Source organism: Grampus griseus (assembly GCF_964374135.1).
Source record: "Grampus griseus genome assembly, chromosome: 14".
Lineage (NCBI taxonomy): Eukaryota > Metazoa > Chordata > Mammalia > Artiodactyla > Delphinidae > Grampus > Grampus griseus.
The window spans coordinates 62,687,897-62,693,842 of NC_139008.1; positions in this window are offsets into that span (position 1 = coordinate 62,687,897).

The following is a 5,946-nucleotide window of genomic DNA, read 5'->3' on the forward strand; positions in this document are numbered from 1 at the left end:
TTCAACAATCCTCAACGTTTCACCAGCCTTGTTTCATTTACTGTCTCATTCCCAAGTCCATGTGCTGGAGACTTTTCAAGAAAATCTGAATGTTTCAAAGGAAGAGCCTATAGGGTTTGCTGACACACTGAAGTGGGGTTAGGAGAGAAGAGGGAAGTCCAGAATGCTCTGAGGTTTAGGGCCGAAGCAACGGGGAGGAGGAGCTGTCCCTGATTTGCAGAGTGACCTTGATGTGGGTCACTCACCTCTCCACCTCACCTGTGAGTTCCAGGTGTTAATAATGGTGGTCTCTGGAGGCTCCTTGGAGTGCTGGTTGATATATCAGATTCCGGGCACCCACCCAGGTCTGAGGAATCAACGTCTGGTGTGCAGTGCCCAAGAATCTGCATCTTAAGCACCTACAAGTGATTGTGATGCCCAGTAGCCCAAGACCTACTTAAATTGTGGTCCTTGGACCAGCAACATCGACATCATCTGGGGCAACTTGCTAGAAATGCAGGCTCCTAGGCCCCACCCCAGACCTGCTGAATCAGAATCTCTGCGGATGCAGCCCAGGAATCTTTTAACAAGCTCTCCAGCAGCTAAAGTTTGAGCACCACTGATAACAAGGTTGTGGGGATGGCGCACTGTGGTCAGCCAGCAAGCACTTATGGAGGGCCTTCACTGAGGTACCTCTCTGGCACTCCTCGAAGTTTCCACCAAGCGTGGTCAGCGGCGTGGCTGTGCAAGGTGCCCAGTAGTGCTCAGTTTGTGTTGTAACATTGACTTTTTTCTCTTTTTTGTGCACTGGGGGAAATATACAGCTAGATAGTCAAGCCCTTCAGTTAATGGATCTCATTGTTTTAGGATGGGGCCAAACTTACATAAGCAAAATGATGGGAATTACATTTTTTAAAAATTAAGTAACTACCAGTAGAGGTGGGTTGTGGATGAGGCAGAAATGGAGAAACTGGTGTTCAAAGGAACCAAAGCTGGGAAAATGCTGTCCTTATAGATCCTCCAAAAGTATGGAAGGGAGTGGACAGGAAGGGGGCAAGGAAGGTGAGACGGGATAGAGGACGGAAGAAAGCTGAGCTCTCATGTCCACATTCTGTTCACTTCAAGGAAGCTTAATGGTAATAATAGCAATAATAATAATCTTTCCCTGGCCTGAAAATAAAGATCACTTGCTTCAATTTTCTCTTTATCCTTAGTGAGGTTGACAGAAAAAACCCATAGCCTGAAGGCAAATCCTGCTCTCTGGATTATGTTGTCAGGAGTAATTCAAATTCTTACTTGAAACCTGGTTTATTTCAGGATTGGGAACTTTCCCTTGAAATAACATCTTTTTTTTTTTTTTTTGCGGTACACGGGCCTCTCACTGTTGTGGCCTCTCCCGCTGTGGAGCACAGGCTCCGGACGCGCAGGCTCAGCGGCCATGGCTCATGGGCCCAGCCGCTCCGCGGCATGTGGGATCCTCCCAGACCGGAGCATGAACCCGTGTCCCCTGCATCGGCAGGTGGACTCTGAACCACTGCGCCACCAGGGAAGCCCCTGAAATAACATCTTTAAGGACGAGAAGGTTTGGTTTGTTTTTACAGCTAATCCTTTATGGATCATCAGCCCAGGATGCCAAGCCCAATCAGGTAAAGAGCGGGAAGGGAAGAACAAAAGGCATTTCCCAGAAACTACCTCCGTCCCCACAAGCAGTGACTCAGCAGAAGTGGGGACTGATGCCCACCCAAAGGGCAGAAGGAAGCCTGGAGGACACCCCATCCCTCTTTGAAGATCCACGTCTAAAAAAAACTGGTTGGGACTTCCCTGGTGGTGCAGTGGTTAAGAATCCGCCTGCCAATGCAGGGAACGTGGGTTCGAGCCCTGGTCCGGGAAGATCCCACATGCCGCAGAGCAACTAAGCCCGTGCCCCACAACTACTGAGCCTGTGCTCTAGAGCCCACGAGCCACAACTACTGAGCCCACGTGCCACAACTACTGAAGCCAGCACGCCTAGAACCCGTGCTGCTCAACAAGAGAAGCCACCGCAATAAGCCCACGCACCGCAACAAAGAGTAGCCCCCGCTCGCCGCAGCTAGAGAAAGCCTGTGCACACGAAGACCCAACGCAGCCAAAAATAAATAAATTTGTTAAAACAAAACAAAACTGGTGACGCATCCATTCTCTGCAGCGTGGGGGCTATTTCCCCTCTTAACAGTGTACAAGATGGTTTAGGAGGCCCAGGGCACTAGCAGAAGGAGAGAATTGTCTTTTCAGCGTTTTCTCAGTCCTGCTAGCAATGCCGAAGAGAAAGTCTCAGTTTGGTGCCAGCAGGTCATTAAGTCCTCTGCCACCTGCCAATCCATCCTGGTAAGAGAGAGAGCAGACCTGGAGTCAGAGTTAGCTATCTAGAATTTAGTAACACTTTTGCTAAATTTATTTTTTGGATATTTTGTATGTTTTCAATTACAGACGTGATTTAAAGTTTCCTTTTAAGTAATTTATTTAGGTTACAAAAAGTGATTTGATTTAGAGAAAATATTAAGTAAATGATATGGTGTGAATGATGAAGGTGAAGTTTAGGAGACCCTCACTCAGCCTTATCTTTATGCCAGGCCCCGCAGACCCTCAGAATGAGACCCATGGGGCTGTCGGGGGAGGGGTATTTAACCTTTGTGAGACATTTAAGCTTGATGTTTTCGGCCATCAGGAACAAAGCCACAATGAAAAACATGGAACAGGTGCCATTTCCCATATGTGCAAATACATCAGTAGGATAGGTTTCTGACAGTGGCATTGGTGAGTCAAAAGGGTGTGTACATTTGTCACTTCGATGGGCATGGCCACACTGCCCTCCAAAGAGCTTGTGCCAATTCACCCTCCCTGGCATAATGCCTGTTCCCTACACTGTCTGGTTTCACTGGTTTTTCATGTGGCTTAGGGAGAAGCCACTTATCTTGGGTCTAGACACTTTAATTTCTGTCCTGGTGCTGCATTGTGCTGGCTCTACACAGTCGAGGAGATTTGGGTTTGAATCCCAACTCAGCCACTAACTGATGTGTGACTCAATCAAGTTATTAGCCTATCTGAGCCTCAGTTTTTGCATCTGTCAAATGGAAATAATGTCTTCAGTTGAGTCTATCTTACTTTAAAGTCAGGTCCTAAAGTATAAAGACAAAATTTACTCTCTTTGTGCCCTAATTTGTTAAACCCATATGTGGTATATCTTCATCCTGCTTTGTAGGGTCATTGTGAGAATTTAAGGAACGACTGTTGCCATAGTACCTGGCACATCATGGATGCTTGATGATAACAGTGTTATTATTTCATGAAATTGCAAAAGCATCTTTCTGAGGCTCAGTTTCTTCATCCAGGAACAGCTGGCATGGGGCTGCCAGAGAGATTCCAAAGTGCATGAAAATGTTTTGCAACTATTACGAGGGCCCCAGATACAGGGGTTAAGCTTTACTGGGGCTACAGCAGCCCTGCCAGGCGCCACCTGCTGTAAACTTCCTTTACGTGTCTCCTTGGCATTTCAGTGCTGTGTTAGCTCACAGTGAGACCATCTTTTCCCAGCCATTGCCAGTAAGCGAACAGGAGCTGAGCACTCAGCCCACTTGGGAGATAGGCTGGCGGGAAAGAACCGCTCCTGCCTCTGGGGGATTAAGCTTCTGAGGAGTAGGCCAGTTGTATACAAGGGGAGGGTACAGAGAACTGTTTCTTTGTGGCAGGAAAGTCCCCAGCCCTCTCTGAACTCTTGTTTCCACTTCAACTAGAAAATGAGGACTTTGGATTGGGTAATTCTATAGAAAAGGCACTAGGTTTGGTGTCCCAAGACTTGGGTGCACAGCCTACCCTAACATTAATCTAGTGCGTAATCACTGGGACTCAGTGTCCTCATCTGTAAAATGGGAATAGAAATTAAACCATTGAATTGAGTTATGAATTGAGTCCCTCCTGTCATGGAGCTTGCTTTCTAGTGGGGAGAAACAGCTAAGGAAAAAATATATAAAGTGTTAGGAGATGATGAAGACCATGAAGGAGAATGAAATAGGGTAAAGGGAAGGAGAGTGGCTGAGGTGGTCAGAGAAGGCCTCTGTGTCCAGGTGGCATTTCAGCGGAAACCCTCAGGAGGTGAGTGTGTGGATACCTGGGAAGAGCATTCCAGGCAGAAGGAACAGCAAATGCAGAAGGCCTGGAGTGGGGTAAGCCTGGCATGTTTGAGGGACAGAGAGGAGGGGAAGAGGGTGAGGTATGAGGGGGGCACGGGCCAGATCAGAGTGGACCTCACTTCTGGTTTTTATGTGAGTGAGGTGAGAAGCCACTGGGAGATCTTGAGCAGGGGAGCGACATGATCTGAACTATTATCTCGGGATTGTAGTTACCTGGTGCTATATAACAAGTAATCCAAAACGTAGTCTCTCTTTTTTTAAAATAAATTTATTTACTTATTAATTTATTTAATTTTTGGCTGCATTGGGTCTTCACTGCTGCACGCAGGTTTTCTCTAGTTGCTGAGAGTGGGGGCTACTCTTTGTTGCGGTGCACTGGCTTCTCATTGTGGTGGCTTCTCTTGTTGCGGAGCATGGGCTCTAGGTGCACGGGCTTCAGTAGTTGTGGCACACGGGCTTCAGTAGTTGTGGCTCGCGGGCTCTACAGTGCAGGCTCAGTAGTTGTGGCGCACGGGCTTAGTTGCTCTGCAACATGTGGGATCTTTTGGGACCAGGGTTCGAACCCATGTCCCATGCATTGGCAGGCGGATTCTTAACCACTGCGCCACCAGGGAAGCCCCCAAAATGTAGTCTCTTAAAGCAACAATAATCAATAATCATATATTCTCTCTCACCGCTTCTGTGTGGGTCAGCAATTTGGGAGCAACTTGGCTGAGCCGTTCTGGTCTCTCATGAGGTTGCAGTGAGTATTGGCCAGGGCTGCACTCATCTGAAGGCTTGACTGTGGCTGGAGGCTCCATCTCCAAGGTGGCCCACTTGTGTGGCTGGCGAGTTGGGGTTGGCTGTTGATGGGACGCCTCAGCTCCTTTCCACAGGCTTGTTTGGGTGTCCTCACAGCATTGTTGCTGCCTTCCCTCAGAGTGAGTGACTCAAGAGACCAAGACAGAAGCTGCAGTGTCTTTTATGACCCAGCTTCAGAAGTCATACACTGTCACTTCTGCCATTTTTATTTGTCCTACCCGCCAGCCCTATTCAATGTGAGAGGGGACTACACAAGGGCATAAATACAAGGCAGTGAGGATCTCTGTGAGCCAGCTTGAGACTGACTACCACAAGTTTTATTTTGTTTTATTTTAATTAGCATACGGTAAAATGTACTTCTTTTTGGTGTATAGTTCTACGAATTTTAACACGTGTAGATTTGCGTAACCACCACCACAAACAGGATGCAGAACAGTTCCATCACCTTTCAAAAAACCCTCCTGTTTCCCTTTGTAGTGACACACTCTTCCCACCCTTAACCTGTGGTAACCACTGATGTATCACTATAGTTTTGTCTTTGAGAATGTCATAAAAGGAACCGTACAGTAGTACATCAACCTCTGAAACTGGCTTCTTTCACTCAGAATAATGCCGCTGAGACTCATCTAGGTTGCTGCAAGTATTAATAGCTCATTTCTTTGTATTGCTGAGCTGCATTGCTCTGTATGGCTATACCACAGTTTGTTTATTGATTTATCCATTGAAGAGGTTATTTCCAATTGGGAAGTGTGGATTATGAATAGAGCTGCTATAAACACTCATGCACTGTACTCTTTCTCCCATCCTTCTGCTACTCTGATGACCTTTTGATATTGTACCACAGGTCTCATGGACCCTGTTTATTTTTTTTCTGTTGTTCAGATTGGGTAATTTCAATTGCTCTGCCTTCAAGTCCACAGATTTTTTTTTTCCTGTGCCATCTCCATTCTGCTGTTTAGCCCATCCATTGAGTCTTTAATTTCAGTTTTTGTACGTTTCA